Source organism: Lonchura striata, chromosome 3 (genome assembly GCF_050655825.1).
Source record: "Lonchura striata isolate lonStrDom1 chromosome 3, ASM5065582v1, whole genome shotgun sequence".
Taxonomy (NCBI): domain Eukaryota; kingdom Metazoa; phylum Chordata; class Aves; order Passeriformes; family Estrildidae; genus Lonchura; species Lonchura striata.
Window position 1 is genome coordinate 6,404,625 of NC_140705.1, and position 12,757 is coordinate 6,417,381.

Consider the following 12,757-nt stretch of genomic DNA (forward strand, 5'->3'; position numbering starts at 1 on the left):
GATCTTCGATTGCCTCTCCCACAAGAAGTTTTCGGAGGTTTGTGTTTCTCTCTGCTGACTCTGCAGGCAATCTAGGCTTTACTTCAGTAGGAACTTCCTCTGCTTCAGCACCCTCAAAAGCACCTGCACTTACATTAGGGACAAGGGAAGCTTCCATTAGCTGCTGTCAGATAGATTAAGCATTTGCAAAGTATGATGCTGGAAGTGCTGGAAGAACCATTGCAAGGCTGTCCAGAAACAAGGTGCTCAGGAAAAGAGCAGGCAGCTTTTAGAGCAGATTCTCAATAGTAACAGAGAACATCTCCCCTAAAAGTACAGGCTGAGAGATCTGATGCTGTTTAGCCATGAGAAGAGAAGACTCCAGGGAGGCTTTTGAGCTCCTTCCAGTACCTAAAGGGCCTACAAAAGGGCTGGAGTGACAGGACAAGGGGGGGATGGCTTTAAACTATCAGAGGACATGTTTAGATTAATTATTAAGAAGAAATTCTTCCCTGTGAGGGTAATGCCCTGGCACAGGCTGACTGGAGAAACTGTGGCTGCCCAGTCCCTGGAAATGTCCAAGACCAGGCTGGATGGGGCTTGGAACAACCTGGTTTAGTGGAAGGTGTCTCTGCCCATGGAAAGGGCTGGAATGAGATGAGCTTTAACATCCTTTCCAACCCAAAGCAGTCTGTGATTCTATGATTTTATGTGCAGTGTGTCCTAAGTGCAATAAGGGACAGTGTTTATGAACAACAGTTGAACCTTTTAAGCCAAAGACTTGAAGCAGGATGGATAACCAGAGGAAGGAAGGAAGTGCCATCAGTCCTGTTAAATTGCTAGAGACACTTGAGGCATGCACAGGCTCATCCGGGATCTCAGGCCTAAGATCAGCCAACACAAATTTTAGGGACAATGTGCAGGAACTTAAAGAATTTCTCTCTCAAGGAGGCACAGTCAAACAATTTCAGGAGCAAGGGGCATTCTGTGAATAGCCTGTCATAAGGCACGTAGGGACATCTGTGGAATGAAGATGGGTTTCACACACTCCATTTAATGGCCATGGAAGGCCAAGCCTGTGCTCACAGGATTGAGCCAAAGCAGGAACTCTAGTAGAGCTTTTCCTCTGTGCATGAACAATTGGGGGAAGCTCTGTCGTTTTGAGGAATTTCCGAAGACAGTAAATTACATACTTGATCACAGCTCTATTATGTTTTGAGGGAAGGCATTTGGAAATTAATATTTCATATTAAGATTTAAATAGGGCATGCATACAGCTCTGCTGCTCACAAGCACCCTCAAACCTGGCTACCACAGCATTCTCCATGCTATTGAGGTGAGTTTAAGCAGACCCTGGGTTGGCAGCAGCCAACCTTGTAAGCAGACTCTGGCTGTCTGTGTGCCTCAGCTCTCTGCTGCCAAGCAAGGATGGCATTTGCTGTCTGCTATAGAGACCCTGGGACAGGAAAAACCCATCAGTGACTGCACTAATGATCTGATAAAGTAAACTTTGTGGAAGTACCTAGATGGCAAATGACATGTGGCTCCCTTTTCATCCAGAAAGAAGGAATTCAATGCCAGGAGAAGGATATTAGATGACCTTTGAGGTCTTCCTGAAACAAGTATTACTTTGTGTAAATCAGCCAATGGAGATGACACAAGGGACTTTAAAGGTTCTTTTCCTGACCTGGGAAAAAAGCTTCTATTTATTCAAAAGTGGTCCATTGGAAGGTGTCTAAAGGATGGGCTACATATGCTGTTGTTGCAGGCTAACCCTGGTCTGAAGCTAAACACCCACACAGGCACTCTTTTACTGCCCATCTGTCAGAGGGGTGGAGGAGAGAATAGGATGAAAAAAAATATGAAAACTAGTGGATTGAGATAAATAAAGGTTAATAGGGAAAGAAAGAGGAAAGAAAAAAAAAAAAAGTGATGTGAAGGCAATCCTTCAGTTCCTCCCACAAGCAGATAGATGTGTATCCAGAAAATGTCCAAGCAATGGCAGGTTTGGAAGACAGCTCTGACTTTCACCACTACTTTTTTTCTTGCTGAACATGATGCTTTGTGATTTGAAACATCCTTTCTGTGAATTCAAGTCTGCTTTCCCGGTTGTAATCCCCTCATCCCACTTACTACAGAGTCAGTGGGAAGAAAGGAAAAGCCTTGATGTGCGGCAAGCACTGCTCAGCAATAGCCAAAACATTGGTGTCAACACTGTTTCAGCCACAAATCCAAAAAAAGCATTTTATGAGGAAAGTTAATTCAATCCCAGCACACCCATATTGTTTGGATTGCTCAGATGGGAATTATGATGGAGTGGGGAGGGTTTTGGGGCAGAATTCATTGCAGGCTTCCATGGGAATAAAATAAAGTTTGTAGAAAAGATATAAACTGTGTGTAGACATGGTGGATTAAGGCTACAACACCCATGTCATGTCATGGGATGGCTGTGAGAGGGAAACTTCTTCCAGGCCACCATCAACAGCAGATAAAACCTTGGAATAGGCTGCAAAAGTAGTCAAAAACTCCTTAGCAAAGTCCACTGGTGCCGCATTATAACATACAAATATAGCAGTGTAATTAGTAGACAACCTGCTGCACTGAATTATCTGCTCTGCAGGAGCTAATCGTTTCTAAAAAAAAAAACAACTGAACAAACAAGGAATCAATCATTCATTCATCAGAGAGAAGCAAGCCATTGCAAATATTTTGCTATCTCTTTCCCATTTTACCTGTTCCTTCACACCCACCTTGTGCATTCCATCTCATCCACATTCTTAATACAACCAGTTCAGGGCCACTATCACAGCCCCACAGTTCCTGCCCTCACCCAATGCTGGCTCAGTCCTCTCAGGATGCTGCCCAGCACAGATAAGGGGTAGAGCTGCTGCTCCTTACCAGCAGGGCAGGTGCAGGATCAGATTAACCCATGGGCGGTATCTGCTCCCAGGCAGGCTGAGCCATATGTAGGATAATTTGAGAAATAAACTCTATATAAACATGCAGTTGGGGTGGATCTGCTCAGGAATGTCAATTGAACACCTTTTGAAGATCATGGTCCTAAGAAACTCTTTCACGGAAAACTGGAAATAGTTTTCTGCAAGGACTTTGGTTTTATTGTAGATTCATCCTATTTGATCTTGAAAAGCCATGATTCTTGCACAAGGCTGATTAATTCCAGCAGCAAACCATTTCAGTTTCAAGTGCAATGCAACCCCAAAATAATGAGGTCCTTATGGGTGATGAAATTCACTTCCCTGCTTGTCTGCTGTCTTCTGGGGAACTGTAAATCACAGCCCTGAGCGGTACCAGCAGTGGGTAGGTTTCTTGGTCAAGATGAATGGGTTAAAAAAAGGAACTCTAGTAAAGGCTGCACTGGTCTTTTGTGTTATAACAATGAGAGGAAGCTCTGCCTAGTTTGAGGAATTTCCCACGTCTCCAATTCAGATGTTGAACTTCTTTATTAAGCCTGCCTAAGAGGTGTTAAAAAAATAAAAATAACCAAGAAGATCAGGACAAAGATATCTTCCCAGTGCCTACGTATGTTCTCTATGTTTGTTTTTTAAACCTGGATCACCAGAGGCAAACACACATGAATTTAGGGAAGTGAAATAGTGACAGATGCCAAACAGTCACAGCAGGTTCCTGCTGAGCTGGCTGACCCATCACTGAGTTAAGTGTCACTGCTACCTAGGTGTTAAAGATTTGCCTCTAAATTTCTTTAAATATCACTTCATTCTGCAGTGTTGCCAGACATCACTGGGCAGACTAAGTGACAGAAATAGATGAGAAATTTTCTGGGTGAGAGGAAAATCTATGGGTTGCAAAATACCATTTTCATCCTACAACAGCAAGTGATGGAAGCAGAAGAAATGGAGGCTCATGCTTTCAAATTCACATCCTTTGCCTTGTCACAAGCCCATTGCCTCATAAAACTGCCACTGAAAGTGCAATTCAAACAAAACAGCATTCAAACAAAAACACCTTTCTCCCCCAAATCCAAAAGCTCCTCAAGCATGTAGGTGAGCATCGCTTTCCCATGATGGGGAGAGAGAAACAAGGTTGTACAAGGTCACATCACAGCGCTGCTTTTTTTTCTGAATCATGACCATTTAAGCCAAGTGGATACTTCTGCACCAGAGATGTTTGGAAATGTAGCAGAACTTTTGGGGATATAGACATCAATGGAGGTGAAAGCGTCAGAAAGCCTCCTTGTATCCCCCCTGGCACTGAACACTGGCAGCAGCACTCCAGCACTTCAGCACAACACCATAAAATTTGCTTTCATTTAAGCAGCTGAAAACACAGATAGAAAAGAATGGAAACAAGATAAATGTATGATCAAAGCCAGTATACAGCAGTTTCTCAGCCTGTGGCCACAGGTGCCCCAAGTCCCTCTCCCCTGTTAGCAAGTTCACCTAATACGAAACTGAAGGGAGATTGCTCTTCAAAGCAACAAACCCACCGTTCTCTACAGCTAACAAAATACAGTGCTTGCACCTGCACTGCAAATTCCAACCACTCTAAGTACAAAACAACGTGAAAAAAACTTTTAAATGCTATTGCAGTTGACTTTTTCTCTGAAACTCTATAGCACAACTTAGGAGGTAATAAATGCAATGAGGATTAGCACAGCACTTCCGTGCACGTCCCTCTTTACCTCTGTAGCCCCAGGCTTAAACTAAAGCAATCATAACCTCTAATAGCATTCACTAGCCAAGTGAACAGGCAGTAGCACTTTGTCAGGAGCTTGAATGGCTTAATTAATACCCTGAACAGCCAAAACCATCCTACAGAAAACTGCCAAGTAATCACGACAAAATGAAACCTGTGACGATTGCAGTTCCCCTGGCAGAAACCTGCAGCAGGTTTGCTAGTGATGCAAAGCTTGCACTGCACTGTCAGAATCCGGACTCTAAAATTCCTTCAAGCCACCCTTGCCCTCCCCAAAGTGTTAAAGCAATGCCACATTTCACACACAGCATCCATACCTGTAGGGCAACAAGTGCTGGTCCTGTCCGAGTATTTTCCAAACTTGTCCTCTTGTGCTGGGATGGAAACTTTCCACCCAAGTGTCACCTCCTGCCTCAGCCTTTGCCCTTTGTTTTCCTAGGACCTGGAGACACACCTGCTTTTCCCCCGTGTCCTGTTGCTTCTTGGGCTTGGGGTTTGTTGTTTTGTCTTGCTTTTCTTTTCGGAACAAATTAAACAGCCCGTGAGCAATTCTCAGTGAGTGAGAGAAAGAACCTTTTGGCTCGTGGTGATTTAATCAAGCAAACCCCGTGACCTCCCTTTCCTGCCATCAGTGGGAACTGATCCCTTCACCAGTGCAGGGTGGAGTGCAGCTAAAAAGCACAAGCTGGAAGGGCAGGACAGGTCTTCCTCCTCGTTTGTTGTGTCAGAGAACATGGTGATTCCTGCTGCTTAGAAACATGGAAGTGACCTCTGGCCGGGAAGGAACCTGGAAATATTTTCTAAGCGATTTTGTGCTGCTGGGGGGAAGGTGGATGTAAGTACACTTGAGTGGGGGTGCTAATAGAGCTTCTGGGGAGTGTGATTTCAAGGTGAGCAGAACACTTTTTTGATCATCAGGGGTGTGAAAGTAAAATATTTTTTTTTTTTAACCCAGGGTTAGCTGTTCTGAGATTCTCAGTTTTCACTATACTGAATAATCTGGAGCCTACAGGTGCTGCTCAGACTTTCAGCTAGGAAGCCTTTCATTCCACGAGGTGCTGAGATACTCTGCAAAGTAATAAAGGAGAGCCATTCCACATGGAGCTTGTGCTCAGCAACACCTCAGCAAGGCAGCTGTGCCACAAGGGCTCCTTGTCAAGGTGCTGAAGGAATCTGGGAAGGCTCATAAATCAAGAAGAACAAATTTTTTTTCTGGAATAGCCCATAAACTGCTGTGCAGTTCCTTTTGCCTCCAGCTGGGGCTCTCAGAGTGGGTTTTTCAAGCATTAGCCAAATGACTGCACCCCTGGAAGGTGGGGAAGGTGCCCCACAGCTCAGTCCTGGTTATGCTGATAAATGAAGGATACTGTAATGGCTTCCTTAGAATCACAGAATCATAAAAGGGTTTTGGTTGAGCAAGACCTCTAAGATCATGGAGCCCAACCATTAATGGTGCATTGCCAAGCCCAGTGCTAAATCATGTCCCTAAGCACCACATCCAGGTCTTTTAAGTCCCTCCACCAATTCCCTGGACACTGTGTTCCTTGCTGCTGTCTCTCCTGGCTTTGCACCATCTCTGATGTTCTTGTAAGCTGCAGTCCCACGGCCCATCATCAATCCATCAGAGGCCCACAGCATCTCTCATGTCTGATGAGATGTATCAGAGGTATCTTGACTGTACAAGTAGCTGAGAACAGCTTGTCCTTCTGTGTTTCAGGGTCTGACAGGGGTGTGTATGGACCATATTTCTGAGCATGTCTTAAGATGGAAAATTGCATCCGGGACTCCAGATTCTGCATATGATAGCACCTTTCTTTCTACACACAGCAAGAATTTATTTTAGCAACCTGGTATCTCCACTCAGGATCACTTTTAAGTTACTCTACCTGATCCAGGTCATACTGCAAAAACAAAAATAGACATTTGGACATTGCACTGCTGAATGCACCTCATCCATATGCTTACTGACATATACTTTTTCTAGCAAGACAGAAGGAGAAAAAGAGATGGGGAGGGGCTGGGCAACACACCCCATCTTTATGTGCTTTTGATTAATGGTGTGATCCGTATTTCCTTCTATTAAACATCAACCTCTGTATCTGGGGCATTGTTCTATCTATATCCAATAGAAATCATTAATGCCATGTGTCACTAGAAAGAAGATATAGCTGGTATTTTGCTTTATCACAAGCTTGTGCTGTCATCAAGGAATATCATGGCTAGCAACGCTCTAATGTGCACGTGGGCAATAAAGGGATATTTAAATTGTCCTTGTGATCCTGGCAGATGACAAATAATTAAAATTTGCTCATACTGGGGAGAGAAAATCCTGACTCATTTTGCTGTAATGTTCTGAGAAGGAAGGAAGTAATGAAACGTCTCATTATACATCTGGCTTGAGGAATAAATTTAGAACTCACTCTAGTGCTGAAGGCTGCATGGTCTCCAAAAGGAGAAACATGCCCTACACTGTCTCCCTGCAGCCAGTGGTCAGCTGAAACTATTTATGTTCATGAACAAGGTCTCTGAAGATGACATTTTTTCCTGAAGCACCAGGAATTAATTGCAGTGACAGAACAACCAATTTTGCTATTCAGAGTATTTCAGTTATACACTACCATCATTCAGCTTTATGGGTTTCTTTTAGGTTGAAGTGATTTGGGTTTATAATGAGGATTTTTTTAGGCTAGTTACCACATTTGTATGAATTTCATGATAGCAGGATGATCACTACAATAATGTGCAATGTAAGCATCTAGTTGTGAATGGCCAAAAAGATAAATGGATATTTAATCTTTTAAGGGAGGGGGGAAAAGCACAAAGAAAATGTGGGAAACTGAAGCTAAGAAACTTAATTGAAAAGCAAATATCCATATTTTTCATAATACAAGCAATCAATCTTACATGTAAACCTCAGTGTGATTCAATAATATTTGACATATTTGTGTAATAGCTGGCTGCTTCCCTTCATTTTTCTTCATTATTTGGCTTAGATAGAGATAGAGCTACCTGACATCCTTAATAAAGGACCTACTCTTTCAACCTTTAGACTTTCTGAGCTCTTTTGTTATTAAATTAGGGCTCTTCCTCAGTGGACTGTGGTTTTAACAACATGTTTTGTCTGAGGTTATGTAAAGCTTCATCTGCTAAAAGCAGTTATTGACAATAAGCAGCCAAGGGCCTTCATAGCTGATAGGAAATCCCAGTGCAGAGACCCAGGCCAAAGCAGGGACTTATGGAGAATGATGGAGAACTCATTGAGCTTCTGTGAAAGCCAGTCAAGGAAGTGGAAAACGCCTGTTACTGGTAGCCTTTGTGCTCGTGTGATTGTTGGATTTCCCTAGCAGAATACATGCTGTAATTCCTCCAGGGATTTCTGAGTCCCTTCCCACAAAGCACAACCCACCCATCCCTTTCTGAAACTTCAAGCAGCTTCCTCTGGGTTAGCTGGGCCCTGTTTAAAATGGATGGGTGCAGGCAATGGCCTATTTTCCCATCGTTTCATCTGACAATGGACAATGAAGAAAGTGCTTTTTTATGGTGCACTACCAAGCAGAAATGATAATCACCCTAGAGGTTTGGGTGTGGAGAGCTCTGCAAAGCTGTATCCTATGTAACATGGGGCTTCAAGACTCCATACAATGCAGTGTGCTCTGGAATTCCTACTTATTTTTGTAATTATTTGTTCATAAAAATAATTAATTGAATTAATAATAACAGCACAGAGAAATCCAGCTGTAAGAAATCCAGCACCTTTGTGTTGAAGGTGTACAGACCCAGAGCTCCAGGAGAATGGGACAAGTAGTAGCTGAAGATACATAGATGGGACAGGATGTGTTCACAAGGAATGCTCCTGCTCCTGACATGTCAAAGGGACAATGCTCAGGCTAGACATGTGCAAGAGCAGACACCAGCAGAAGGAGATGGAAGAATGTTGTCATTATCAGGAGGTGCCACCAGTGAGATGGACACAACCCATGGAGGTGGAAGGGAAGAGGATATCTCCTAGTGCTGGAGTCAAGCAGCACCTGCAGGACTTAGGCAGAGCAAGCAGGGAATTTCTTGAAGTGTTAAGCTCCAGTAGTGCACAGACTTTGGCATGGGAGCACATCACACACATGAAGAACTCAGCAGGAATTGTTTTCGGGGCCAAGTCCTTTCTTTTGAAGTCTGATCGATGTGGCACATAGTCCAATATGGTGGGGAAGTTCATGTGTTTGACTGTAATTCAAAAAAATGGTGTTCCTCTCCTGGGGCAAGGGGTGGGAGGGTATAGGGAGACAGTTCCAGGAACTCTTTTTCTCTTGTCCCCATGACAGGCACAAAAGTGGGGAGATAGATTATGTGTATACTGCCTTTCCTTATGTTCTCATGTCCTTTCACTCAGCACTCAGCATTCAGCACTCAATTTACCCAGTACTGATTTATTTCCAGGAGAGAGGAAGCCTTGCATAGATAAGTGTTGGGAAAATAAACTTGCCTAGGAAGATGTGCCTTTAAAATCCTTGCTCTGACAGCAAATGTCATCTGTGAGATTAAGGTACAATACCTTGTGCAGGTGCCCAAAACATTTTCCAAGCTTAGAAGGTGAAAAATAAGGGATTGGCTATCTGTGGGAGACTCCAAGGTGAAAGAACATGGGCTATGCAGAAGTGACTGATTCCCATTACACTGACTGAAGTACGTGTCAGGGCATTGTGTATATATTTAGATTTGCATATCCTTTCCAGGGAAAAGAGACCTTTTGACCCAGTCAGAACATCTTTGTGGATAATTCTGGTAAAGAGCATTCTGGTCATACAGTTTCTTTCCAGTCACCCCTCTGCCCCAAATGTCCACCAAATGTCCATGGAGGTGAGATCTCTCCATGGGAGTCTGGAGTCAAATTCAGAAAGGATTTATTGATTGCAGCTTGCAGAGTCGGTATATATAAATGAATAAATGCATATATATAAACCCATAAATAAACCCATAAATATAAATATAAATATAAATATAAATATAAATATAAATATAAATATAAATATAAATATAAATATATATTCCATTGATTCATCAAGGCAATTACTCTTGCAGAGAAAATGTCCAGGCAAAGCACAAACTTCTGGCTATACAGAAGCCTTGTATTTGATACAATTCTATATGAAAAGCACTTTTTTTGTATGAATCTCATATTTTTTCTCCTTTGCAGACATGAACGAGACCATCACATTCTCCTTCTGACACATAGGTCCAGCACCCAGACCCATCTTTTTAATTAAATCAAATTATTCTTTGCTGTCTTTCCTTGCTCTGGGACAAGGAACACTCTTTCTGTTGTCAAAAAGAAGACAACAATGACAAAAATATTCCTTGGCCACACATCCTTGGCACTCATAAGAGACACCCCATTTGTATTGAGAGAAGAAAACTAATTTTTAGCTTTGTGTATTGTGACATTCCTTAATTTCTTCTACAACAATTTTTAGGCTAATCTCTGAAGTTTCTCTGAAGGACAGAGTGTGGTGAGTGAGTGTTTTAAGGTCTCTTAAAAAATCACCACCAAAGGTATTGGCAAAAGCAGATTTAATAGAAAAGTGAAAGTGCAACAAAGTTTGTTGGCAAGGTTCACTGTCCTACTTAACTGGATGGTTAAAGCACACAGAGAAAAAGCAAACTAGAACTGAAAAATCAATCAATCTAAACCTGAAATCCATCCAAAAATTATCTACATGGAGGCTGATGGCGAGTCTGTGTGGGGAAAAAGAGTAAAGATAGAAAGGACTAAGGAAGACCTTCCCGCTGGGTCACAAGGTTCAGAGTAGATCCCCTTCCTAAACTAAGCCCCAGACTTGGTTCCCCTTTCTAAACTAAGCCCCAACAGTTTAGGCCTAAAAGGTTTAAGAGCATTGAAATTTAACAGAACCTAGTCTATAGCTTAATTTTAACAATTTAACAGAACATTCATATAGAATTTCCAACAGACACAACAGTAACTCACTTATATGCCTAATCTATTTACAAATCTGAAGTCCTTGAACATCTAAGAGCAACATTCAAAGTGTGTTTGCATATTCACACTCACAAAGAGACACACCTGAAAGAAGGTGTATAAGGTACATACCTGCAAAAAATTCCTGTACTCAGGGAAGTACTGATGCCAGATACCTTTGCACCTTCTCAACAGGTGAAGGGTTGAGTCTCAAGGAGTGGGGATCTCGGCTCAGGATCTGTCACTGTCCCTCAGCTGTGGCCCTCCAGGCATCTCCAGCCTGGAGCTGTGTGGCTCAGAGAAAGCCACACTCAGAGGGAGGTGCTGGTCTCAGCCTGCTGCAGTCTGGAGAGCCCAGAGAGTCTCACCTGGGACCACTGTTCAGAGAGTCACAACAGAGCTGGTTTTGGCCACAGTAGTTTTCCATCTTGGCCACGGTTCAGGTCGGTACCTTTCTTTGAAAGTTCAAAACCAAAAATGTTCCACCTGGGTGGTTATTCAGGTAAGAAAAAGAAGTTCCCAAGGCTGTTAAAACCCAGGGGGCTCCTTAGCCAGCACAAGTTCCTGGGAGCAGACAGTGTTTCAGATAAGTTCAGAGGAGCTCAGCCCAGGGGCTGTTAGTCAAGGCTGAGTTTCAAGGAGCATTTCTGAGACCATGGTGAACCCCAAGAGGGAGTGGGGGATGCACACCACACACCACCACAGACATTTTGCCATTTCTTGTATTCTCAAAGTTAATAAATAGCTACAGGTTTCTTCTCAGGGCCAGGCTAAAGAACGAACATCTAAAGGACAGATATGTTTTATTTGGCTGCTTAGCAGCTGGAAAAGCTGTCCAGATAGTCAAACACAGTGAAGTGGTTGCCAACTACATGGTGAAGACAACTGTCAGGCCAGCAGCCAAGCAGAGCCAGTCAGGAGTCATGGGAGTTGGGTGATGGTGTTAGGAGGAATAGAAAGTAGAGAAATGAATTGGGGGCACCATTGGGAGGTAAGGGATAGGTCTGCTGGAAATGAAGGTGAGAACTGGGAACAGACACTTACAGAGGACACAGAGGGACTAGACCAGAGTCTAGGGAAGGTGAGGGGGCTTGACTGTTCTATGGTGAGTATTATAGGGAATTTGCTGGGACTCCAAGATCTTTCAGTAGAAAGTGTTGGATAGAAAGCTGGGGAAATATTCCTGACTTCTGTGCTTCACAGAACAACTTTTTCTTTTTACAGTTCTATGCAAAGCAGGTGGGAGATTGCTGAAGAGCCCCAAATGGTCCTGCACCCTAAGGATTCTGGAGAGAGATGCCCAGGCCAGTAACCAGAATATGGGACACATCAATGAGCCTGGAGCCAGAGCAGCAGATAAAGGCACCTGGCTCTACTGGAGGAGTATTTAAACAGATTTTGATTTGCATAATAGAGGTGAAGAGGCGAGGCAGTTCACCTGAATTCCCGTCTTCTAACAGATTTCCTTGTTCGCTTATATAAAATGAGGAAACTTGGCCTTATAAGAGCAATAAGGAAGGGTAAAGTTTATTTTCTTCATTGAGTAAAGGAATCTGGTACAATTTAACTGCTTATCAAGGGAATGCTGACAAAAGCCACTCCCACTCCTCCCAAGAGGGGACCACCTGGTAGAATTTTTGTGCTGGCATGTTTGTGTTGGATAAACTCCCATCAAGAGGCTTTGCTTTGCACCTGATCAGTGATGTTCGTGAGTCCATTTGCTGATTTTTACTCAAGATAGATGAGCCATAAGAAACTGAATTCTCCTGCAGATCTGAACCACTAAGAGATATCCCAAATGCTAGACAACATGTTACCCTGGACCTTCAAGTGCTTTCCATTAGCATGGAATCTCCAGCACATCTTCTGGTTGACTTGCAACAGCATGTCCCCAAGGAAGTTTCAACAGACAAATTCCCAGACAAACCAATTAAAAGGCATCTTCTGAGAGGCCTAAAACTTGGATTACAGCAGCTGTGGATGCTTAACCCACAGGGGAAGGAGAGACCCAGTGCCAGGGAGCAGAAACTGATGGGCACAGCCCTGTGGCACCTGGACAAGGAAAGCAGAGCAGCTCTGCTGACCAGGTTAGGCCTCAGGCCCACCAAATGAGCCCATAGTAAAGCTGCAGGT

General features: G+C 43.3%; 1 protein-coding gene across 3 annotated transcripts in view; it reads right to left on the minus strand.

Annotated features, from left to right (window-relative positions):
* ADGRF5 (adhesion G protein-coupled receptor F5) overlaps positions 1-10,893 on the minus strand; it is a 46,625-nt gene extending 35,732 nt beyond the window's left edge. The window contains exons 1-2 of one of the 3 annotated variants that reach the window (XM_085574434.1): positions 4,971-5,266; positions 2,730-4,275 (exon numbers count right to left, since the gene is read on the minus strand). The gene's annotated coding sequence lies outside the window, so the exon portion shown is untranslated. Of the gene's footprint in view, positions 1-2,729; positions 4,276-4,970; positions 5,361-10,756 lie in introns of those variants that run through there. The other 2 variants (XM_021529759.3, XM_021529758.3) reach the window with 2 other exon arrangements.
* Positions 10,894-12,757: the final 1,864 nt, after the last annotated feature.